General features: G+C 35.4%; 1 protein-coding gene across 1 annotated transcript in view; it reads left to right on the forward strand.

Moving 5' to 3' along the window:
- Positions 1-27,633, forward strand: part of LOC108736959 (transmembrane and TPR repeat-containing protein CG4341-like) — a 193,377-nt gene that overhangs the window by 29,873 nt on the left and 135,871 nt on the right. The window lies entirely within an intron of this gene.

Raw genomic sequence — 27,633 nt, forward strand, 5'->3', positions numbered from 1 at the left:
TATTTATATTATAGTGCAGTCCTTTTCGTTAGTATTCAAAAGTTTCACTTTTGAGGAATTACATTCACTTTATTGTAAACTAGCGACCCGCCCCAGCTTCGCACGGGTGCAATGCTGATACTAAATATATTTTTGTTTTGTTTATATTATTGTCGAGAAGGGGAAATCTTCAAAAGACACCCCATGAACATGCTAAATATACTACAGAATGTCTTTAAATACAACATTCACAGTTTTTTTGTCATTAAACAATACAAACCGGCCCGACCTCCCGGCCGGTACCGCCGCAACCACTATGTCCCTGCATTTTAAATCTGTAACATCTTCGACAATATTCATTTAAATTAGATGCTGTAAAGGGCCATATTGATTTATATTAAATGCACAATGTATTTAAGGTATCTAATTGGATAAGAATTAATGCTGTATTGCTTACCAATCGCTTCGTAAATAAATCATTATTTCTCATAAAAAGTAAAGGATAAGAAATGGTTATTGTGGGTTATCCCTAAGAGATAGACATATACCATCCTGGACTTTTTTGTAGACCTTTTTAAGGTGTACAATACTGTAGTATATTATTTTGATCTATCTCGTAGGGTTTAGCCAGCGTTTGCAATATAACCGCAAAAAATGGTTTATTTACGACATCACATTAGAAACCTCTAAAATTATCAGTGTTTCCCTACTATATTATTTATGTATTATGCATATAAACCTTCCTCTTGAATCACTCTATCTATTAAAAAAACCCGCATCAAAATCCGTTGCGTAGTTTTAATGATTTAAGCATACATAGGGACAGACAGCGGGAAAGCGACTTTGTTTTATACTATGTAGTGATATAGCAAGACTGACGTAAATACCTTGAATTTAACTTAAAAGTGAATATCCTAAATTACGTCTTCCTTGATTTACATTACACAATACAATGCGGTGGGCATATTTTGTAATGGAATTCATAATCTAATATAATGTCCCAATTAAATTTATTTCATTGTCTTTTCCATTTAATAAAAAGTGCTATTTTCTGAATATTACATTAGCCACATGTCTGGATCTGCCACTTTTCGAAGGTATCCAATAGCATTCAGGTTTTTATGCTATTTGCTATTTGTTATACGGATAACATAAGAACCTACCAAAAAAATTTAATGTAGACGAAGCGTTGGCTGTCGATTAATTCAATAAAAACCATATAACCCTAAAAATTGATTCTGATTTTCCCATTCAATTGGAAAAAGTGGACTATTGCTTATTCATTCTATACATGCCTACACTTGTACAAGTTTTAATAACTCTATACAGGCTAAAGTCGAATGAGATTGACTACTTTTTCGAAAAAGTCTTTAAATGAATTCAAACGCAAACCCTTAAATATTTCCATGTATGAACAAATGGAATTATGTTACTTCCAAACAAGTGTCAAAATTCTCCTTTTTATTTGAAGCAGCATTTATTATTCACAGAAAATTGAAGATGTCCATCTGTTCCAAATGTTAGGGACACAGAGGCTACCGAATTCTGAAGATCAAATATTGATGTACGAGGTATGTTCAAAAAGTATCGCGAATTTTAAATTTCCGCGGGATACATATATTCGATTTTCGATCCTTTTGTGGCGTTATGTTGATACTCATGTCTCTCACTTATATTGACACGTTTCAATTTTTGCCTGTTACAAAAAATGTATATCTGTATCAAATTTTGTGTGAAAAACAAAATTAAGTGCCCGGTCGCATTTCGAATATTGACTGTGATATATGGTGAAGCTACCTTGGACCGAACCAACGTTTATAACGTTTATCGGTGGTACAAAATGTTCTCAGAGGGCCGAGAAGATGTTAAGGACTAACAGCGTGCCGGACGCCCGAACACGTCAACAATAGATGAAAACATTGACGAAGTGAAGAAAATAGTATTGGCCAATCGTCATTAGAAAAGTTGCTGAGTATCTAAACATACCGATTGGCTCCTACCATTCAATTTTTACCAAATAAATTCGTAGTAAAATTGCTCAATTTCGACGAAAAACAGCATTCTATTAACATTGCTAAGGAGGTATTTGACTCTGTCCACGACTATCCAAATTTGCTCCAGAGCCTCATAACTAGTGACGAATCGTGGGTTTATGGTTATGTTAGGTTAGTGCGGATAACGGAATACCCCTTTTCACTTTCCTGAACCCTCCTTTTTACCTTCCTTTATTCCCCTTATTAATATTTTTCTCATTTTATCGAAAACTATCCACTTTATGAGAAAAATAAAAGTAAACATTTTTGAAGTTGACAACATGTCTCTTCCAACGATGTGTCAGAATCCCTCCTTCTAGTGAATATTTTGCAGCCCAGTGACGTATCATCATTTTTATTCTGCCGTTTTTCGTAGGAAACATATTTCTATTAAAAAAAGTATTTCTACTTAAATCATCAATGAAATAATAATTTATTAATCTAGCTTGACTAATTGTAAGTCTACATCCTTAATATCTCACCTTTAAAAAATTATATGTATACATAGACGACATGCTCAGAATTACGAAAATATGATACAGATGATATAAATGATAGACCACAAGGATCGAATATAATTTTATATTTTTCGAAAAATACTTTTTTTTAACAAAAATATGTTTCCTATAAAAAACGCACAATAAAAACAAATTTAACAAAAGAAATAAATTTAACCCTATCTTGATACGCCGCTGGGCTGCAAAATATTCACTCGAAGGAGGGGTTGTAACAGATCCTTGGTAGGGAAATGTTGTCAGCTTAAAAAATATTTACTTGGGTTTTTCTCGTAAAGCGGATAGTTTTCGAGAGAATGAGAAAAATATGAAGAAAGGGGGGTTCAGGGGGAGAAAGGAGGATTCCGTCACCCGCTCGGCTCGGCAAGTTGAAATTCGGATTCAACAACCCCAAAAATATAAATAACCGTTGAGAAATTTAATTCCGGATTTTTTTTAACGGAATAATAAAGAGCCTGTGTCCAACATGAAGGTATATGAGTAGTTTCAGAGTTCAGAGATTATCTAGTATATCAAAATCTACAAACTTAGAAACTCACAAACATTATCTCTTTATAATATGTATTAATATAGATTATAAAAACTTATCCTAAAAGTCAAACCTTATTTTTTAATTTTGTTAATTTTGTATCATCGTTTTTTGGACTATAATTTCAGTGGAAAATAAAATGTTAAGAATTCCTTCTCTGAGTTCGCTAGAGAAAAATAATAGGTTTCGTAAAACCACCTTTTTATCATAGAATAAACACAAAGCAAAAATGAATCATAAATGTTTTTTTAAAAATAGGTCAAGCACCAGACACAAAAATTTCACACTAGATATAAAAAGGCGGTGGTAGCAGCCATCAAATAGGTCCATATTTGGGAATAGTCGGAAGAAAAAGTCTCCAAAATGGTTTGACTAAATCGATGACCTCGTATGTTGAACTAGCCAATCCCAAGGCGCCAAGATCACTTCACCAACAACCAAAGACGATTAATAATGCAACCACAGAACAGATTTTTAGTAATGCATCTTTCTACAAAAAAAAAACACTAAAAATTACCTACAGTACCAGTAGTAGCACATTCCATAACTCCAGCAAACCTTATCTTTTAATGATGATATCTGATTTTCGCACTACATTACCAAAACAATAATTCCGGTAGGAAATAAAATGCTAAGTATACTCTGTCTGAGTTCGTTAAGGAAGAACCGTAAGTTTCCTAATAACATCGTTATACCAATAAAAGTGTAAATTATATAAGGCTATAAAATGAATGATTCATGCAACGATAAAGTCCTACTTCATCAACCGCTTCGCTAAATTTAACCTTTCCAGAAAGTCGTGGTGTTGTTTAGATCGACTTTACGTAAAACGTAAAACAAAACAGCTACTTTGAACTAATCTAAAACGAGGGCAAGCCATCTGAACGGGTTGCGGTTTCATCGACCACCGAAAAGCCATCAGTTCCACACCATGATAAACCATCCTTTCAATGAATACGATAGAGACATTGAAAGCTATAATATATTACGATGAATGTAATCTTAGCCATTAGTGTAGTTCCTGATAGAAAAAATATATGACTCCTACTGTTACGTTCTCTAAAATGATAGATAAATAAAAATGGATTTTGCTGTAACTGAACGGTGTACATTCCAAATGTGAAAAATAATTTTGAATCTTTTTAAGTGCGAATGAATAGGACACACTGATTGAAAAAATTTTAAAGGAATTTAATTACTATTGCTATAGTTGCTTCGTCAGATAATAAAATATCATATTGGAGGTGTACAGGGTGTTTCTGAAATAGGGAGTAAGCTTTGGAGGGTGCTAATAGGAAATCGCATGCTGAGTAAAGTAGCGTGATTAAGAAAATTAGAAGAAGTTACCATCCGAAGCCGGTCCTGGACGTGAGTTGAATAGGTACATAACAGGTCAATTGAAAAGTCCCCGGCCTAAAATAGTAAAACACATTTTTTTTGCAAAATTCGTTTTTTTTATTCAACATAATTCCCTTCAAGGGTGATACACTGATTATAGCGATCCTCCAACTTTTCGATACCATTTTTGTAGTACGATTTGTCCTTTGCTTCAAAATAGGCCTCAGTTTCGGCGATCACCTCTTCATTCGACGAAAATTTTTTCCCAACGAGCATTCTTTTGAGATCTGAGAACAGGAAGTAGTCGCTGGGGGCCAGATCTGGAGAATACGGTGGATGCGGAAGCAATTCGAAGCCCAATTCATGAATTTTTGCCATCGTTATCACTGACTTGTGAGACGGTGCATTGTCTTGGTGAAGCAAGACTTTCTTTTTCTGCAAATGCGGTCGTTTCTCGGCGATTTCGTCCTTCAAACGGTCCAATAACGCTATGTAATAGTCGCTGTTGATGGTCCTTCCTTTTTCAAGGTAGTCAATGAAAATTATTTCACGCGCATCCCAAAATACAGACGCCATAACCTTGCCAGCCGACTGTTGCGTTTTTGCACGCTTTGGAGCGGGTTCATCGTGTGCAGTCCACTCCGATGACTGTCGATTGGACTTCGGAGTGAAATGATGGAGCCATGTTTCATCCATTGTCACATATCGAACGCAAAAACTCGAGTTTATTACGCGTGATCATCTTCAAACACTGCTCTGAATCATCAACTCGTCGTTGTTTTTGGTCAATAGTGAGTTCGCGCGGCACCCACTTTGCACAGAGCTTTCTCATACCCAAATATTCGTGAATGATGTGATGTATACGTTCCGTTGATATCTGTAGAGTGTCTGCTATTTCATTCAATTTCAATTTACAGTCATTCAAAATCATTTTGTGGATTTTTTTAATGTTTTCGTCCGTAACAGCCTCTTTTCACCACGTCTAAACTTAGCATACCAGTCCTTGATGGTTGATTTTCCTGGGGCAGTGTCCGGAAATTCGTCATCAAGCCAAGTTTTTGCTTCAACTGTATTTTTTCCCTTCAAAAAGCAATATTTTATCAACACGCGAAATTCCTTTTTATCCATTTTTTTCACAATAACAAAAGTTGCTTCACTAAAAATGCTATAATTCACAAACTAATGATCCAACAGCCGTCAAATTTATAGACGCGTCTTTTGAAGGTTAGGACTAACTGAAAATCATATGGATTTAGTTCGGGTGCCGTCATATATGTGTCAGGCCGGGGACTTTTCAATTGACCCTAGTATTAAGGGGCGCTACTTTGCAGATCAATGAAATAAAAACACATTAAATTGCCTTGGGGTAGCATAGCCAATGATTCCTGAATCCATCTGACTAAATGAGACCTGAAAATTTCTAATATACATAGAACAAAAATGAGCATAGCAAAAAACAGACTGTAACTTTGTTATCTCTTACACGAAAAAGTTTGTCTTAATTCTGCTGGAGGAGACCTAATCCAATTGTTGACCCAAAACTACAATCTTAACAGACTCCGGAACATTAAGTCTGAGACGATGCGATAATTACAATTTAACCAATCATAGCATTAAAAACATAATTACAGTATGAAAATTAAAGTGAAATGCCAAAAACAATAATCCTACACACATTAATATTATGCAATAAACTGAACCAAAATTTATATAATTTGAAATGAAAAATCCGATTTAAACGTAAATTCACGTCAGTCTAGTTCCAAATGGTAGGTAATGCGTTTTTCCAAAAGAAAACTGCATGTACTTTAGAAATTATAATGCCAGTAGTAGTACATTCAACATATTTATGTCTAAAGCCTGTTTTATTGGTTGCACTAAAGGGGGCATAATTATTACCCTGAATTCCGGACGGACATGCATTAAAAGACGACCGTACGTTACAAAGCGGAGTACTTCACCCTTCACGCTCTCTGTAAATATGCCAGCCGGAGTTTACGATGGCCTGCTCTGTCTACTACATTTTCAAGTAGTCGCCAAATTACATTTTTTTAATGTTGCCTAAGTTTTCAGAAGTTGTACGTTATACTGCCATTTTTAGGTTTTAACGTTTTGGGTTGTGTCGTAGCATTAGTCCATTTTTAGGGTTCCGTACTCCTGAATGAAAAATGGGACCCTTATAAGATCACTTGGGTGTTTGACTTTCAATTTGCTCTGAATGTACTGGATAGGTTAAATTAAAATTTGGTACACATATGAATTTCTGTGACCCAAACACGGACGAATGTGGGCGCCATTTTTGGGGGGGCAATTGGAAATAAAAAAAAAGTTTTGCAAATTGTTGACATATCAAACGATAGGGCTTGTTGTAAGGGTCTCAAATATATTTTCTTTATAATTTCAAAATAAGTTGTTTTAATATTATTTAAGAAAATAGGTGAAAATTGAATATCCTCCCCATTATCTATGGAACTACTAAACCTAAAATTTTGAAAAAAATACAGAATATAGTTCTTTACTTAAATCAGATTACAGGAAAATTAATAAGTCCATGGTCTGAGCATAACGTGGTAAATCTTTCAACAAAACAATATTATACCTACAAATTTACATTTGCATTGTGAGACAACATGTTTTATTTACATCTACAAGTTTAAGATAGTTCTCGGGTTAGGGTTCCGTACGTCTGAATGAAAAACGGAACCCTTATAGGATCACTCGTGTGATTGTCTGTCCGTTTTTTTGTTTTTTTCAGGCTAATCCTACCTCAATTATCCTTATGTAATAATAATGTTCTACGTGTCTATGGCTCTAGCGCGTAAGTTGGTTTGTAAAGGAATTTGTGTGCCTAACAAAAGAATAAAACTAATCGTAAGTAATGGCTTTATATTCGTTATCCACTATGTAATCATTTAATTGGAGTTTTTACAAATCATCTTTCGACATGCTATAGCTAAACGCCTATCGACGAAATCATTAGGTCACATATGAAAAAACGCCGTGATTACAATATACAAATATATTTAAGTGCTATCCACCATCAGTAACGGTATTACTCGTTCTGCGCTTTTTTATGTTTAATATTCTTACGTAATTTTCGACTAATTAATGCTCCTTCAGAGGTTATGTAGGTAGTACCAACAATTTGCAGTTTATTTCTTTGTCGATATTTAATGCGATTTTATAATATTTCCATTTCGCTAGTTGTTTCAATAACCCAACATTCCTCCAATATGTATTATAAATAGTTATATTGGTATGAATATCATTACCGTTAATAAAGTTATGTGGTGCCATTGGGGAGTCGAGTTTTCTCTTTCGGTAGGTAAGTAACCTACGGAAACAAAAGATCATTACTATTATTGTTTCAATTGGAAACTGTTGCTTCCATAAAAGCACGTCAGGCGTTAGAAAATGACAATTGTATGGTATCACTTCTTTCACGTGTACTGAGTTGTAGTTGTAGTTTTATTTTATATAAAATTGTACGATCAATATTTTCAGTAGATTAAGTCAGATTACATTTCCTACAGCTAAACATAACATGATCATCTTTAATAGTCACCTGTTAAAACGATATGTGAGGTTGTAGACACCTAAGTAACACGTATTTAAAAATGTTGTCGATGACCAAAAGAAAATACAATAATCTTTATGGCCACAATTTCTTTTATTACTCATTTTAAGTGTAGTTTTAAATAGGTTATGACTACAGTGTTTTGATGAAGGCCATATAAAGCAAAGATGCGGCTGTATCCGGGTTTGGTCGGAAAATACATTATTTATCTGCAAGTCGCTGTAATAACTAATCATTATGTTGTTAAAAGAACAATACTGGGTTTCTAAGAATCGCTCGCACCTTGTCTCTTTGTTATCACAAAAGCCGCCATAGCACGCGAACATCATTATGATTGTATATTACCGTCTTCGATTTAACCAAAATAAACCTTTTGCATGTCTCTCCGACGTAACAGTGAATAATAATTAATTTAGAAGTTACTTCTTGGAAATTTTCACGCTCACATTGGGGATTGTACGTATGCCGTGTAGCAGTATTATCTAGTTAACTGAGAGATTAAAGTTTTTTTATGGTTATTTCAGGAACCGTAGAAGTTCAGTAATGCGTCGATTTCTAAAGAATTACTGTATAATATATAGCAAGACTTATACAGGGTGTAACAGAAATATATGCTGAGTTTTAGAGGGTGTAAACTAGATACAATAAACAATCACACAGTGATCAAGGGCAAAAACTTTTTAAGAAGGTGATAGTAATTTTTCATTCGAAGCCGGTCCTGTACGTGAATTGGCAACGTAGAGGTCTAGTTTGATAAAAACTCTTCAGTTACACAGATGCAGAATTGCGGATTATCGAACGTCTAATCGTAAGATAAACATAAAAAATTCAGTACTACACAGCAGAGCCGGGCAAACTTTTACTTCGCAGGAGCCGCTACATGAGGTTAGTTTGAGTCACTCCATACCCTTCAATGAGTACGAGAGAGTAAGCAGTAATGAATAATTTTGTTTTGTCTTTTTCTTCTCCCTTCCACTTCCATATCAAGCCCCCTCATCCCGTAGACGAGCGAAGCCACTCTCGCAACTTAAATAATACCTACGAAAATTTTCGTTACTACGTTCGCAAAACTATTGGGTTTGGCTATGGAAGAGGGGACTCACCTACGAAATGAAAGGGATAAGAAAAGGGAAGAATCATCTCACCCGCATTCGCAGGATCAATGAGGAGCTACTTGGTTAACCTTAAGGAGCACTCGGGATGCAAAAGAGCCGAGTTTGCCCGGCTCTGCTACACAGTACACATGATGTTTGGATTAACGAAAAATAAATTAACTACAGGCAGCACTATTTTATATAAATGTACAAACAAAACACAAAAGAAAGAAGAAATTTAAGTTATGTACGTAAACATAAGTGGACAAAAGAGCGTCATCCGGATAATTTATTAAAATAATAATAAATTAAATTAACTTCATTAAAGCAAATTTCCACACCACCATTGAGGTACTGCCATGGTGCGTTACTTTTTTGCAGGTGGTTCTAAGTAAACTTACCAAAAATGTCAACTAAGCTTCCAAAAATTTCGCACCTCACATTTACCGAAAATAGTTGTTGCAATCGCGAAGGATGTCCTACATGCGAATTTGTGTAGCGCCAATAGTGATTTTTGTGAAAATTCAAAATTCCGTCCTACATGAAACAAAATTGTCTGTAAACAACATTGTATGAAATATAAATTAGCTATGCAGCACTTTTCTTACGAAACCACCGACCCAAATACACTCGCGGTTTAAAATTAGTTTCAAGCAAAGTTTGCACTCGTTGCAATTGATAATGGTGCAGCAACCGATCCTTTTAAAATTTGCCACACTCACATGAGAGGAGCCAACGTTCTCTGCTATTTTACGTGTATTATTTTGGAGATTGTCTTCTTAACTGAAGCTAGGTCCCTACAGCGTCGATATGATTCAAACCCGTAAATACGTATCAGTTAATAATATAAAACAAAGTCGCTTTCCCGCTGCCTGTCCCTATGTATGCTTAAATCATTAAAACTACGCAACGGATTTTGATGCGGTTTTTTTTAAAAGATAGAGTGATTCAAGAGGAAAGTTTATATGTATAATACATGCATAATATAGTAGGGAAACACTGATAATTTTAGAGGTTTGTAATGTGATGTCGTAAATAAACACATTTTTTGCGCTTACATTGCAAACGCTGGCTGAACCCTATGGGATAGATCAAAATAATGTACTACAATATTGTACATCTTAAAAGGGTCTACCAAAAAGTCCGGGATAGTATATGTCTATCTCTTACGGATAACCCACAATAACCATTTTTATCCTTTACTTTTTATGAGAAATAATGACTTATTTACGAAACGATTGTAGGCAATACAGCATTAATTCTTATCCAATTAGGTACCTTAAATACATTGTGCATTTAATATGGATCAACATGGCCCTTTACAGCAACTAATTTAAATGAATATTTTCGAAGATATTACAGATTTAAAATGCAGGGACATAGCGGTTGCGGCGGTACCGGCCTGGAGGCCGGTTTGTATTGTATAATGACAAAAAAACTGTGAATGTTGTATATAAAGACATTCTGTGGTATATTTAGTATGTTCAGGGAGTATCTTTCGATGATTTCCCTTTCTCGATAATAATCTAAACAAAACAAAAATATACATATTTAATATCAGCATTGCACCCGTGCGAAGCTGGGACGGGTCGCTAGTCAAGTATATATGAAAATCAAAACATATAGAGCTCCAGTTTTGGTTAGTCTTTATGAGTAAGTAATTCTGCATTCAATTGTACGAGCACTATTGATTTGTTTATGGCATAAAGGCCGAAGCCATTGTTTATGCTATATAGGCATGACTCTTGATGGTATGCCTCAGACTGCAACGATTTATCATATTTCATTGGGTGTGACTTTTACAGATTTTTAATTTACTTTTATATTCAGATTTTGTTTCCATCATTTTAGTTCGCTTTCCGCGCAGTCGAGTTTTCAGACTTTTTTAATTTGAATTTTTATTGACGACTTCTTAGTTTTGTTTCTTGAATATATTGTTAGGTCCCATCTAATATAAATATTGTTTTGATAAGGTCTAAAAAATATAAAGAAATCCTACCTACACAACTTTCAGGTTGTGTAATTTTATTAAACGGACCTTATACCTCTAAAGTATCTTAATTTTGAAACACCTACACTTATGCCACATAGTGCGGGTATGCAAATTTCATTTCTGTCTCTGCGGTCAATTTATATTTTGTGATTGCTATTTTGGGTTTACAGAAACAAACCTAGCCCATAACCGCCAGATGGTTTAGATGAATCAATAGAATTAAAATCCACAGAGTCTAGATGTTTCCACATAGATACTTATCCACATATTTTTCTTTCTCTCTTTACCATCGCGCAATTGGTTAAAAAAAAGTAATGGATCAGTTGGCAATAGAACCGACTCTAAGAAACTAATAAATACTGATTTATTTTAATTTGAGATAACGTCTTGCTTAACGGTATTATAAAAGGTTTATTGATGTACTACTAACTTAGCAATCATTTTCATTAACATATACTGTTTAGAATTGTAGTTAACGGTGACGATATAAAAAGTGGATCTACGCTCTAAATACATGTAGGCTTTTTCTCTGGTCTAGGGGTTGTTTAATGAAAGGCTCCGGGTGATTTGATAAATATATAATAATTTTAACAACGAAGAAAAAACAACGAACATCAAACATCAAAACGAATAACAGAACTAAATAACACAACTTATGTACAATGTATCGCGTCTTCAAATGTACACGTCTAAATTAATCGCCAAAAATACGTCTTTCGTCTTTGATTTGGCGAAAATGCTTAGTCTAAGTAAAATGTACCGTCTTACACCAACGTCTTCATACCTTGTTCGACTTTTACTATCTACTCCGGTGGTCTCTCGCGTACCCCAACAGGCACGCATAGGTAAAAATAAATTATCGATCTACTACTACCTAACTGGTATCGCTCTTGCACCTGGGTAAGCAACTGTATACATTATAATAATTCAAATCCTAGACACATTTACTTTTTTGAAATAATTATTTTCCTTCAGCTTCATTACAACTATTCTTTTTGGGTCTATTATAAAATTGAACTCTCTGTCCATAAACCGTTTCCAGGAGTGAGGGGGGCAATTCCGGCCCGGTCTAGTGGCACTTATCATTCAGATTTCCTATACACCCAATTCATATTTAGACTCGAGAAGTGGTTGCGACGACATCTTCCCTTCTATCCTTCAGCATATTTTTATGCAAAACACGTTCCGAGGACGGAGTTTTATTGCACTTGGAAAATGAAGATGCTATCCTTGGGGACGTACAGTGGCAACGAAGGCGGAGAATAGCAGCCAATGAATACGGATAGGAAAATATGGAATGGCAGGGATATGGCCGCATGAAAAACGGTTTCAAAAGAGGGAAGTTTTGATTGTGGTATTATTTGTTGGCTCTGGCGGATGGACGGAACTTTAAGTTTGACGTCCGGCAGTCGATAACTTCATTGCGGAAGTTTGAGTCGAGTCGAATTGTGAGATGTGCAACTACTGAAGTTTGTAACATAAAGTACTACGCTACCTACCAACCTAACAATATTGTTCAAATTTATTCGAAATCAGTTTGGAACTAGAAACTGTGAAATCTTAAACCTCATGAAGAAAGGTTTCAGGTATCTACATAATTAATTTGCATTTATTTGGCTGAGTTTCTTAACGTGTAAATGTGTACGTAAGAGAAAAACTTACTGAAGGAATATATGAGTAATTAAATATTTTTACCTATAAGAACCGACTGATATTGTATCGTAGTTGCGAGGGGGTGACTTGACGTAAGAGAAGTTTACCATTATCAATTACAATATGTAGGTCCAAAGTAAAAAGGGAAAATCGTCTGCTAATCTTCCGCTCTTACAAACGAGATATATTCTTGAAATTCAAGAACCATTGACGATAACGCGGATAACAGTACCGTACTGAAGTTAAAAACATTTCAATTTTGTTATACCTGTCTAAAACCCTCTTTTGGAAATATTCCAAATACTTAAATTCTTTTGTATAAAAATCTTTGTGTCTCTGCGTCTATGTAAATATTTCCACTCGATTTTTTTTTGTATCAGTCTTTCTATTATTCTCTGTGTAAATATTTCGAACAGCCTATTCAAATTCTTTTGTAGTCAATTCTATCAATATCAATAACTTTAATTACTTGTACTTTCCTGTAATCCCTGTTGACATTTCAGCTCGGAGTAGTAACCGCATGTTGTTCGTGGTTAAAATCCTATCCTAACTATAATTTTATGATGGGTTTTCTTCGGTGATTTGGGACTACATTTTATTTTTTAGAGATAGCTTTAAATAAAATGGAAGCGGTACTGACGGTTCTGTACTGTATGAAAATAAATAAAAGTAAAACTAAAATACTGGTATGCAAGGAAACAAAAAGTAGGGAAAGAGCAAATATAAAGCGACGAAAAATTAGAAAAAGTGGCTGATTTTAGATATCTAGGAAGTCAGATAAGTCAGGACGGGAGTAGTAGGGATATAAAGCAGAGGATAGCGCAGGGTAGTGTCGCCTTTAATAAAAAGAAGTCACTTATATGCTCGCGAACAGTTAATTTAGAAATTCGAAAAAGGTTGTTAAAGGTGTATGTTTGGAGCGTGGCTTGTACAGGTGCGAAACATGGACAGTGGGCGTGGCGGAAAAGAAAAGGCTAGAAGCGTTCGAAATGTGGTGTAATAGGCGAATGATGAGGATAGAAATGAAAAGGTATTAGAAAGAATAGGAGAACAGAGGAGTCTATGGAAGTCAATAAGAAAAAGGCAAGATAGGTTGGTAGGGCACCTTCTCAGACATGAAAGTCTAGTCAGAATCATATTAGAGACAGAAACAGGAATTAGGAGGAATAGGGGTAGACCTAAATTCGATTACTGTTCGCAAATAGTTAAGGACGTGGGTTGTTCTACTTTTAGGGAAATACGAAGTTTAGCTTAGGATAGAAAAGAGTGGAGGCACGTGTCCAACCAGTTTTAAGACTGACGACCTTACGATGATGATTATTTCTTATATTCAGAACTTTTCAATCTTATTACTTCTCTACTGGTACCCTACTTTCATCCACCAACTATTAGCCCCTCCTTCACAATTTTTCTGAAGACTTCTCTTTCATAACTTAGGTTTTATCTCGTCTTCCTGTCTTCTGGTACTGTTTACTACATTTCATCAGTCTTATCGCCGATCATCTACCCTGTTTAAGTTTGTAAATATACTGTTGTATTGTTGTCTTGTTATTTAGTATTTATTTGTTAGTTATCAGGTCCTCCAAAAACTCTAACAAACTATAAAGTGACCAACATGCCAAAACAAAATAATTAAAGTCGGTTTATAAGTAGCAAGGAAATGGCGTAATATATCTATAAAAAAAAACACTGTCGAATTGAGAACTTTTTTGAAGTCGTTTGAAATGGTCTACGCTACCCTCCTCTTGGCTTGTCCTTACTTACTCTATTGTTCTGTTGTTGTTGAGCTGAATTTTTCAAAACCACTATGCAGGTTTTCACATTATAAAAGTAATAAAATTAGTAACAAGCATTTGAAATGGGTTTATCAATTAGTAGGTAAAACGAAGGATTCTATTACCTATTACCTTTTTCATGAACAAAACTCAGGAAACTACGCAGGAACATTAAAATGGTTGGAACTAAAAATCTAGACCTATTGTATAACTTTGTTATTCTGCTGTGTCCCCAACCGATTACGCGATCTTGGAATTGTTTGGGGATATGCGTGTGTAATTCAGGATCGTGAACTGAATTCTCATAATGTTCTTTTGCAATGCAGTGTTTGTTTACTCTGTCATCTAATGTTTGTTTCTTAAGATTTTACTGTATTTTGTCTTGTTTTCAACACCCGAATCCAAATTTCACAATGATTTTTTTTACTGCATTACTTTTTAGTGAAGCAGTTTTGGCCATAAATAACTGATTTTGAGTACTTTGGCTGCTAGAAAAAGTTGTCGTTACAATTCTGGTGGTTAACCGCTTTGAATTTCTATATAATTTTTAGACATTGCCATAATACATTGCCATTGTGGTTACCACTTCAACAGTCTTCATCTTGAATTTTAATATCACAAAATACACTATTTACATTCCACTCACCATCCCATGTAAACTCCTTCACGGAATTCATCCAGACAGATGCAATTTACGAATGAATCCTCTGAATTTATGCAGGATATACGAGGGTGGATTGATAAGTTTCCGGCCTAACCAAGAGATGACGCCACTAGGCCTACCTTGAGGTGACATTCTATAGTACCATCCTTGGATAGCTTGTAGCTATAGTTTCAGCCCGATCTCCTTGCTAGTGTAGGTTTGACAGCACGCTGAACAAGACGCCTCTGTGGTTTTCGTAAAAATGGAAAAGCAGGAAAATCGTGCTGTCATCAAATACTTTTATTTGAAGGGGTTAACGCCGAAGGAAATTAAAAAAGAGATGGACTCAACACTGGGGACATCCTCCCCGTCATATTCAACCGTTAAGCAGTGGGTTTCCGAGTTTAAAAAGGGTCGTGTGAGCACCTCTGATGGGCCTCGCTCAGGACGCCCCGTTGAGGTCACAACTCCAGATATGATCGAAAAAATTCATCAAATAGTGCTGGGAGACCGCAGATTGAAAGTGCGTGAGATAGCTGAGACCTGTAAGATGTCATATGAACGTGTGCAACATATTTTGCACCAACATTTGCATATGGAAAAGCTCTGTGCAAGATGGGTGCCGCGTTTGCTAACAGTCGACCAAAAATTGATTCGAAAAAACATTTCTACCGCAAATTTGTCATTGTATAAGCGTAATCCAAGCGAATTTTTGCGTCGATTCGTAACCGTTGACGAAACGTGGGTCCACCACTACACTCCTGAAACCAAAGAACAGTCTAAACAGTGGATTGGACCAGGGGAACCAACTCCAAAGAAGGCAAAAACAATTTTTTCGGCGAACAAGGTTATGGCTACTGTTTTTTGGGATGCAAGAGGTATTATATACATTGATTACCTTGCAAAGGGTAATACTATCACTGGTCAATACTACGCAGACTTATTGCAACGTTTGAGCCACGAGGTGAAAATTAAACGACCTCATCTGGCGAAGAAAAAAATCTTGTTTCATCACGATAACGCACCAGCGCACACGTCAATCGTTGCGACGGCTAAAATCAACGATCTAAAGTTTGAATTGATGCCGCACCCTCCTTACTCTCCAGACCTAGCCCCGAGTGACTATTTTCTGTTCCCTAATCTCAAAAAATGGCTTGGCGGTAAGAGATTTGCGGACAATGAAGAAGTAATCGAAGCTGTAAATGGTTATTTTGAGGAGCTTGACGAATCAGTCTATAGAGATGGCATTAATAGACTGGAACACCGCTATGAGAAATGTATCAGCCTTGGAGGAGATTATGTTGAGAAATAAAAAAAAAAAATTTTTAAAAACCTTGTTTTTCTTGGTCAGGCCGGAAACTTATCAATCCACCCTCGTATGTTCAGTTTTACGACTTATCAAACGATACTTTTCGAAATATGTATTTGTGTATATTGAGTTTGTCTATGCCATCTAGCAGTACATCTCGTCTCATTCCCTTTTCGGATCTAACTCATTCGATTCGTTGTGAGGATTGATGGACTTCATTGTACAAAGCCGTCCCGTAAAGTAGTAAAGAAGTATCTGTTAAGGGATTCAAATCGGCATGTGGCTCCCATTGCCGTTCGTTTCCAGCAGAGTAACACAGGCAACGGCGGCGGTAGGAGGGCGGGATGGTCGATATCCTTTGAATATGTTGATTTGCATGAGGCCTTTGTGCTCGCTGTGGATATCCGATTCGGGCGGACAGGAATATCGACGACTCGTGAGTTTATAAAAGCGAAGGAAAAGCTCGTGTATGGATATGAAAGCTGAAGTAGGCTGACCTCCATTCCGAATGAACGCGCTTCCGCAGATCCCTGTCGTTTCGATATGAATGTTTACAAGTCAGCACACTTGCAGTTTTCGATGGTTATCGAAATGGACTGAAGTTTAACTGACATTCTATGTATTCTACTTATAATGTATACTTTTCTACTAATGGCTGAAAACCTTTCAGGTAGCATACATAATATGTGTCGTAAGCTTATAGCAAAATCAGGTATTTTATAAAAGACATACTTTGTGAAAAAGGACCTAAAACAACTAACAAAAATCACACAGCCTTCCCTAAGAGAGATATATTATAAATATTGATGGTCTCACGGATGGTTGAGTAGTTTTGGTAAGTTGTTATAAATCGTTTTTCACAAAGCCTTCCTTGTTACATTACTGTGACATAATATTCGTCTAGTTCATTCCATTGTTAACCATAAAATATCTCCTTATACATCTGTGCATTAAAAAAAAAATAGATTGCTTGCAGAAATGAAAGAGAAAAAAATTAAAACATAAACAAACAAACCTTACTTTTCCATTAAGTTGCCTTCAGTAATACTCCACTACTTCCAATGCGTGCCCTTGATTTGATGAATGTGTTGCAAATTTCACGTAACTTATCAGAGCTCATTAAAAATTAACCTCAAAGTCACTTATGCACTTTTCCATCTAAGCGCTGCTATTGGACGGCGGATAAATTATGTGATAAACCTTAGGCATTTTTCGTTATAGATATGCATAAGTTAAACAGAAAGAAGATTGCTAAAAATTTATGTAAGATTAGTATTAATCAATATTATTTAATAATTAATTAAATGAGTTTTAACATATTATTCGTAATTGGGTTTAGGATTGTTCAGACTTGAAAGTACCGGTAATCCCTTACCATCATCCTTTTAGTTACCTTCCCACTAGCCCTTTAAAGAAACATTTCTCAAAAGAAGTGTATTCTAGAAGCATCGTGTTTTATTATGCTTTTACAGAGCAGTAACAGAGGAAATGGATAGCACATTGCACCTCCTCCTTATAAAAGCGACCAGAGGAACAGGCGGTTATTCCCAGTCTGTTTCTGTGGTAGCGCAGTTCTCCGTGGTCTGCAAGAATTTCCACTAGAGTCTTGGCTTTTTTCCTGTCAAGACTTAGAATATGTTTTTCCCACCCTGCAGTTTGTAGGAGAAATGAAGATCTTTTCCTACCTACATCTTTATTATGCTCCACAGTCCTGCAGATTTCTGAAGCGATCTATTTCGCAATCTCTTGCTTGACTAGATTGCTGCAAATGCTCACAGAGAGTTCTGAGTCGATGAGGTGTTGTTGGTCATTTCCTTTAACAAGGTCGTTTACGAGTTCATTTTCTTTATACCGCTAAGGCTTGGAACCCAGAGCAAGACCACTGTTTTGATCCAATAGTTGAGTTGAGGTAGTTGGTAGTTATGGTAGCAGTCCTTTAACAGTTTTGACTTTGTTAAATACCCTCTGACGGCTTCTAGAGCAATTTTACAGTCAATGCACTTTAGCTATTAGCAAGTATTTCCCGGACACAACAAGCAATAGCCATTACTTCTGCCTGAAAGGAATGGCAAACTGGCCCAATGGTAGTGAAAGCCTGCTTCCACTTTGGCGGTTGTAAGCGCCAATTCCACTCCTCTCTTTGTTTCTGGACGCGTTCGTGAACCATAGGTTACCGGACTTCCCGAAGACCAGTCCTCTTTAGAATACAGGCTGATCCTGTTTTTTTGCCAAAAGCGCAAATATCGGACCTTTCCATTGCATGAAAATGTTTGAGAAGGAATGAACATACACTTTATTGTTATTAATATTTGTATATTTTATATTTTTAAGTTTCTATAGTCCGGTGAAACGCTTTTACTCATTCATAAATTGTCTCCTGTTGAGTGATACCTAAGTTTGTTTATGATAATAGATCGTTTTAAGTCTATGTGTATTTCTCTCTCCATTACAGTTTCTTTCTTTTTCGTCCTTAACGCTGAGAAGTATGTTACAGGATCTTGCAACTTTGCGGGAGAACTATGTTAAGTACAATATTTCTTTTGTGCAGTTGTTTTCAAATGTGGAGAAGTTTCAGATCCAGAACAGAATTTTATTCAAATTGTTTTCTAGTGTAATTATCAGAACGCCTACTTCAAAATTTTAGTAACGACTACCATCATCGTATGTACCCACTTCTTTTTAAACAAAAGTTTTAAATTATTCTATTTAACCTGCAAAAATTTTCTATTTGCCTACTTACTTCCCTGTAACGGGAAACACAAAAACAGACGAAGCTTTGTATTTTAAAATAGACGTTTAATAATATATATAATATGTAAGGTGTTTTATTTGATCTAAATTGACAAGGAAGAAGTCGGGACATCAGAAAAATAGGTAATTGATGTGGAAAGAGATAAGTATTAACAACTACGTACAGCGTACACGAACGATAAAACACAAAGTTCACAATTCCAAACGAAGGAGAAACCACTGAGTTAGTTAAGAAGTACTATACTCCACATAAGTATACATATATGTACGTAAATGTGTAATTATACATTCTGGATAAGGGCACGAATTTGTATGTTTATTAATAGCCTTTTTAACGCCACAAGCTAATGTTACTTCAGAATGGCGCCTCTCTTGAGTATAACCTAACTTAATCTATCCCAACCAGAATTTCCTGCTTGAGGGCGAGAAACTATGTGTCGTATCGTTGCAGTACTTTACACAACTTGTTATGCATGCATTATATAACTATTTAAATAATTTCGAATAACTTTCAATACTATATACAGCTAGGTAGATAATAATATCACAAAAAAAACATAATCGGAAAGAACTGGAAAAATCTTTGAGACTCGATCAGCGTAATGAACGAACTATATACATATACTTCGTTTAGTTTCTTTAGCGATGTGACCTTTAGCTTGACCGGCGTAAAGTAGAAAAGAACAGCACAAGGCCAGAAAAGGAAGGAGACAAGTCTCGGCCAAACTCTCAATCGGTGAGGAGCGTATAACCCGTACAGTACTGCACGGAATAATTGATCACTTTATCCACTAAAATTGCATTGCTCTAATGTGCTGTTATTGGTACTAATTACTACTGAAAATATCAACGAGATGTTTGTTTTTATTTAAAGACATATTAAAGGTTTTAAAGCTTGTTCACGACACGCACTACTATTCATGATTGAACAATACTTTTGCCAAGTACTGTACGAAGAAATATCTTTAATGTACAGGAGTCGAGAGTATAATGTGCTTTTTTCTCCCTACCTCTGATTTTGCCAGTGCGCATCCAAGACATTGGAAGGGGCACATCGCTAGAGAAAGCAAACGAAGTTTGTACGGAACCCTCGGGGCGTGAGTCTGACTCATATTTGATCGGCTTTTTTTGGCTATTCATTTACGCAAAACTCACGTTGTAATTGTAAAAGATGACAACTACCTAGCAACCGTAAAAATATGCGCTAAAATGCGTTTATCACGCATGAGTAGAAAAATGGGATTTAAACTGTTGTAAACGTATAATTCTTGGTTTATTCCACTAAAACTGAGAAATAAATTGAAGCTATATCTGGACTCATCCCTACACGTTTAGTAATAAATCACGAGCCAATATTTCAATCGGTAATAAGTAAATAATAACGATGAAAGTATATAGAGAGAAACAAAATGATCATTGCATACTACTATTGCTCAGGTTCACTTTTTTCGTAAAATGTGAAGTTATAAATGCCCTTTGGAATGTATTGTGACCTTATTATAGCTTTAATGTATGTCGCTTATTTACTTAAAGAGCTGTTGAGCTTAATAGTTAAAAAGTAAATGTCAGAAGAAAGCTGAAAAATAAATGAAATGTTAAGCTATTCATAAGTATTTATACAGCATTTTCAATGCCACATAAAGGTTTATTGTAAATAAACGGTTTCGCAAATGTTTTAAAATGATAGTAGGAATTTTTGGAAAAAATTAAGTTGAAATTCCAAAAGGATTTCGAAGCTTCAATAGAGTAAGTGCCTACAGATAGATATGTGTGTATGACAGTTTGTTAGCATTCATATTTTTTACTTTTCTCTTTATGGAACTTTTCACACCTCATGATTTTAAATGAATTGAGCAAGTCATCGTTTAGCGTTCTGAAAAAAGGTTTCGTGGGAAAGGGTTAACGTGAATTTAATACAGCTCGGTTGAACCTTAATAAAAGTTTGTCTCATCATTCTCGTCATAATCGCAAGGCTCATGAATACTTAATCTATCTTAGAGAAGAAAAGACGTCTTGTAATTAACACTTCTCATGGAAATCCAGTTAAATTAAAGGAAGGGTAGATTGTAAATGTATGCACGAAATAAAACTAATCTGCATTCGGTAGACTGTGACTCTGCTTCGTATTTCGCATTTACTCAAGTAATTATGAGTTCACGTGGAATCTACTCTCACGAAACATAGCATCCAAGGATTTGCTACTACAAATTTTTGTTACTTTTCATGGAAATTCGAGAGGGAAGGAAAACATAATTAGCGTATGAAATGGTTGCTAGTTAACTGAAATTAATATGGATGATGGAATTGTAATTATACTCCTCACTACAATGTAGATAAGTATCAAATAATATTTATGCAGACATTAATTTCCAACTGTTTTTATGACTAACGTTCCTTTCGTGTGTAACTGTAATTCTCAACCAAATTACTTATTACTTGTTGAACCCGTCCGAATTTAGACGAGTACCGCTGGCAATTATGGATAGCATTTACATTTTAAGCATGGATATACCACATACCATGCCTGACGTAAGCCCTTAGTGTGTAACAGTTTACATACTTATATTACAGTACAATAATTCGTACAGTATCTCTTCATCGGCGTGAAATTTCTGTCCAGCGGGCATTCTCTTGAAGTCTGAGAACAGAAAAAAGTCGCTAAGGGTCAGATCTGGAGAGTACGGTGGATGCGGAAGCAATTTGAAGCCCAATTCATGGAATTTTGCCATCGATTTCATTGGTTTGTGACACGGTGCATTGTCTTGATGAAACAGCACTTTATTTTTCAAACAACAAAAGTTCTTTCACTGAAAATGCTATAACTCAGACACTAATAGTGCAACAGCTCTCAAGTTTATACATGTGTCTTTTGAAGGTTAGGGCTAACTAAAAATCATATGGCTTTGATACTAGTAGAACCATATATAGGTCAACCTACGAACTTTTCAGCCTGCCTTTGTATTTGCGAACAGTAATCTGATACAAATCTACCTCTACTCCTTTTAACTTTTGTTTGTGCCTCTAATATGTCTCTCACTAGACCTACCAAGCCATCTCGCCTATTTCTTATTGACCTAATTATTGGCACCTTTGTTAATTTTGTTATGAATGCTCTTCAATTATAGGCAAGTTACTGGAATTTCATAGCTCGTAGCAGAGTCATATTTTGTTGGGTTTTCCCCTTATTGGCTTCTGACTCGTATTCTTTTGTTGCATACCAGGTATTGATGGAAGACAGATAAAAAGTTAACAGTTTGTATAGTTAAATTGAAGTAAATTGTTTTGTTGATTCAACTCTCATTTTGGTGTGCATTCTGAGAAAGTCCTTTTCTTGCTTAAAACGGCAACTTACAGAAAAGATACTCAGCAGGTACAATTGTCTACATATGAAGCTATATATTTGTATTTCTGACAAGTAACGGTCAATTGAAAAGTCCCCGGCCTAAAATAGTAAAACACATTTTTTTTGCAAAATTCGTTTTTTTTATTCAACATAATTCCCTTCAAGGGTGATACACTGATTATAGCGATCCTCCAACTTTTCGATACCATTTTTGTAGTACGATTTGTCCTTTGCTTCAAAATAGGCCTCAGTTTCGGCGATCACCTCTTCATTCGACGAAAATTTTTTCCCAACGAGCATTCTTTTGAGATCTGAGAACAGGAAGTAGTCGCTGGGGGCCAGATCTGGAGAATACGGTGGATGCGGAAGCAATTCGAAGCCCAATTCATGAATTTTTGCCATCGTTTTCACTGACTTGTGAGACGGTGCATTGTCTTGGTGAAGCAGGACTTTCTTTTTCTGCAAATGCGGTCGTTTCTCGGCGATTTCGTCCTTCAAACGGTCCAATAACGCTATGTAATAGTCGCTGTTGATGGTCCTTCCTTTTTCAAGGTAGTCAATGAAAATTATTCCACGCGCATCCCAAAATACAGACGCCATAACCTTGCCAGCCGACTGTTGCGTTTTTGCACGCTTTGGAGCGGGTTCATCGTGTGCAGTCCACTCCGATGACTGTCGATTGGACTTCGGAGTGAAATGATGGAGCCATGTTTCATCCATTGTCACATATCGACGCAAAAACTCGGGTTTATTACGCGTGATCATCTTCAAACACTGCTCTGAATCATCAACTCGTCGTTGTTTTTGGTCAAAAGTGAGCTCGCGCGGCACCCACTTTGCACAGAGCTTTCTCATACCCAAATATTCGTGAATGATGTGATGTATACGTTCCGTTGATATCTGTAGAGTGTCTGCTATTTCATTCAATTTCAATTTACGGTCATTCAAAATCATTTTGTGGATTTTTTTAATGTTTTCGTCCGTAACAGCCTCTTTTGGGCGTCCACTGCGTTCACCGTCTTCGGTGCTCATTTCACCACGTCTAAACTTAGCATACCAATCCTTGATGGTTGATTTTCCTGGGGCAGTGTCCGGAAATTCGTTATCAAGCCAAGTTTTTGCTTCAACTGTATTTTTTCCCTTCAAAAAGCAATATTTTATCAACACGCGAAATTCCTTTTTATCCATTTTTTTCACAATAACAAAAGTTGCTTCACTAAAAATGCTATAATTCACAAACTAATGATTCGACACCCGTCAAATTTATAGACGCGTCTTTTGAAGGTTAGGACTAACTGAAAATCATATGGATTTAGTTCTGGTGCCGCCATCTATGTGTCAGGCCGGGGACTTTTCAATTGACCCTAGTACTTTCAAGAGAGATATATATGATAACTAAGTGACGTATAATATCAGATTACGCTTTGCTGCTTTCCTGTAACCAGCCGCGAATAAAAGGAATAAAATGAGTGGGCACGTGGAAGACGGAGCCGGCAGACGCCAGAATTATTGTTTGTTCAGCAAATATCGTCGAACGTGTACTTGCAACTAAGTGAGTATTATGAGAAATACGTTTGAAAAGATACAAGCTTGTCTTTCTCAGAAGTGCGCTAATGCAGTAGGCAATATCGGCACTGTTTTGTCGAAGCAACACGCCAAGTAAGAGAAACTGAATTCGAATAATAAACAGAGCAAAACTGGTTCTTTAGTGATGTACACAAATACACAATTCTCGATACTGCACATTCATAGATCCTTCGGAAGCGAAATATAATTTATTAAAAACGGAACAAGTAGGTATAGCTGAGACGATCAAAATTGGCAAAGTTCGCATTAAATCATTTGTGAGGATGGACGTATCTTCTTTCTTGCTTTCACTTGTAACTGTTGTCATTTGCTGCATTTTGAACATGCCCTTCTTAAGTTGGGAAATGCTTCATGAGGAGTACGAAGTGAAAAAAGATAACTGAATAATAGTGAGCCGTGCATTGGGTAGAGGTTTCTTATGTATGAAGAAGATCAGGATCGGCTTTTACCTTTTGGAATTGTTGGAATTATATTTTTAAACAAGCCTCTTGATTTCCGAAATTTTACAGAATGTTGAACTTTCTTTAAAGTCCGATACTGGCAACATACTCAAATTCAACTTGTCTGCATCTCATTCTGTTACACATTAATTGGTGTAATATTATTATTTCTTTTTCTGTACTAGTGCCCGTTGCAATCTCTACATAACATCTCTTTTCTATGTTTACGATATTCCCTATAACGTCTGTCGTGAGTGAAAGTAGGCGTTCTGATAGCAACCGCTCTGGTTTAGTTAGTAAGTTTCTAATGGGGAATATTTTTACCATTTTCTCCAGCTACGTGTCGCTATTACCATGATCCTCAGGTTTATCTTGACAACAGAATAGCTTAATGTAAATCTCTTACGTGCAAAAGAGACAGACTAAATTAAGTTTCCAGTTCCGGAATGTAAGGAAAATGGATACCACAAGAAATTGTGGGTTAAAGCAATAAGGCGACCAACATTAGCCAAATCGCAACCATATTTAAAGCTATGTTTTCACCATTTTATAGAAAATAAGTATATTTTCTTAACTTTATATTAAATTAAGCTTGTGGAGTACCTGCTACTGTTGTCTGTGGTATAATCATAACTTCATCTTGTTCTGATTCTGGGGAATGCAATTTACCAAAGAAGTTAAAATTACTTTTACATGCTTCTAATCTCTAAAAAGTATCTATAAAAGTATAATACGAATTTTCTTAACATACAATAGGAGAAGTAGATAAACATTTACAGTATTATTTCTATGACTTTAACAGAAAACCATTCAAGATTTTCATCAAAAATTACACATATTGAGGTGGTTTTACTAACCTTTTTACAGGTTCTGCCTTTCTGTCACTACATGATACGCGTTTCCTTTTCAATTCTGACTTAAGCTGATCATTCTATGTGTAATATTTCGCATAGAAAGAAAAGTATGAATTACGTAGATTGACTATGGATTTAGAAACTGTAGACAGCTACATACAAATTCAAATGTTTTTAAAACTTCTCGTAAATATATAATCATACGCATGTATTATAATACACATTATTGTTTTAGAAATCTATATTTGGACATGTTTAAAATTGTGCATTCTCCAAATACGAAATAATATAAAGCTTTTAAGTGTTTGTAAGACGAACAAATGATGGAAATGAATTTCAGAACTTCGGTAGCATTGATAGACACTGTCACATCCGAATCAATTACTGAGCTCATTACAGTATTCTGCATAATGAATAAAAAAATCATAAATATGAATTTTTGTATACAAATAATATTGAAAAACTTGTTATCATTTTAAATTCAAATCGTACCATACTAATTTCCGATATAATATTATGTACGATACAGGTACAACTACTTACTTCTTGTTTTAACAATATAACTTCAACATATTTTAAAATGAATTAATACGAGGTTATGTCCATAACCTCACAGATGAGTAAAAATTCTTTCTTGCGATTAGCTATGTCCGTCAACTTCTTAAATACCTATTTTACCAACCTAGCATTTAGCTAACGAATCTTAAAGTTGACTCTAAAAAACTGTCATGCCGCTAGTAATTTTTGAAAAAAAAAATTATTTAAATTATTATAAGTAATATTAGGCTAGCGCCAATGTTTCAATTGTTAGTCCCGAATACCAAGATAATATCTGTCTTGTGGCTAGCTTTAACCTATTTCTGCAAGATATTATTCTACTTGGGTCTAAATACGGCGACTCATTTCAAGAACATTATTTTCCCATACTAGTTATCTTTTAATTTAGAAATGCTTAGCAAACAAATTATCAAAATTTTTTTCTTTAATGAAAACTTAATTCATTCTAACATCAGATTATAATCATTATATTGTACTTCTAAAATAAAGTTCTTTTTAAAAACTCTTTTGTTTAAACTTTTATCATATCATATAAACTTATAAATCAGCCATTGTTCGTTGTTGTAAAAGGTACGCCCTGAGGCGGCAATATGACGAAAGACCATTAAAAGTTTTATAATAGTGAGCAAATTTACTAGACATGGGTTTCAAGGTGACATATATGACAGAACTTGAGTACGTATTAGATGGAGAAGTACAGTAATACAGACATAAAGTAATATTGAAACATTATTTTGCTTTTATCTCGAACAACTTACCGACTGAATGTTTACTCAGCGCTAAACATAAATACTAATTTTCGCGAGGAAACCCTGCCTCTTGGTTACACTTAGACGACGCAGTGGCAATTTGAGTGTGAGGTAACGGTAAATAATGGCGTAGAATGTTAATCTTACGCCAAGGTGTAATACTAAATGAGGAGGTGGGGGTAAAGTACGGGGCCGAATGTTCGGTAATTTAATTTGTCTCATTAGGGAAACTTTGAAGCGACTGAAGAGATATAACGATATGAATAAGTTATTGTTACAGGCGAACTTCTTAGATAATTCAACGGAACGTGAAATCTGAATCACTTTTCCTTTCCCACGTTTCCCCAATATGTTTCGAAAAACTTTGTTCGGCAACATTCGCTAAATTACAGATTTATTTACTGATTTCTAGAACTGGCGGTGAAGAAAATTAATTGACTAAATGGGTTGCAAATGGTGATTTAATAAATCTTTCATTTTTACGGTTACTTCTTCGTATTCTACTTAATTCATAAAATATAACTTCTGTTTATTTTGCTTTCTGTTTCGCTTGTAACTTAGATTCTATTAGATTGATTTGGATGCCACTTACAGTGTGAATTAATTGATTCAATGTGGAAGGTTCTTCAACCTTTGTTAATCTTTAGTGTGTATTTTGGTCGTGGTCATATAATATGCGAAAACCGTTAGACATCGTTGAAATGCTAGGCATTCATTAGATAGTTAAACGAACTGTTTCTAAAATAAAGCTATAGGGTTGTTCGGAAAGTCATTTCGTTTTTTCCCGACAGAGGATTTAATTGTATTCTTTTGCACCCAACTTCACATTTAAGCCGTATAATTTTTATATGCTTTGAGAGCTCATATAGCAAGGCTTGTGTGTGAAAAATTCCAATTAATTCTACGCAGTAGT

The sequence above is a fragment of the Agrilus planipennis genome, unplaced genomic scaffold (genome assembly GCF_000699045.2).
Source record: "Agrilus planipennis isolate EAB-ADULT unplaced genomic scaffold, Apla_2.0 scaffold111, whole genome shotgun sequence".
In the NCBI taxonomy this organism is placed as follows: domain Eukaryota; kingdom Metazoa; phylum Arthropoda; class Insecta; order Coleoptera; family Buprestidae; genus Agrilus; species Agrilus planipennis.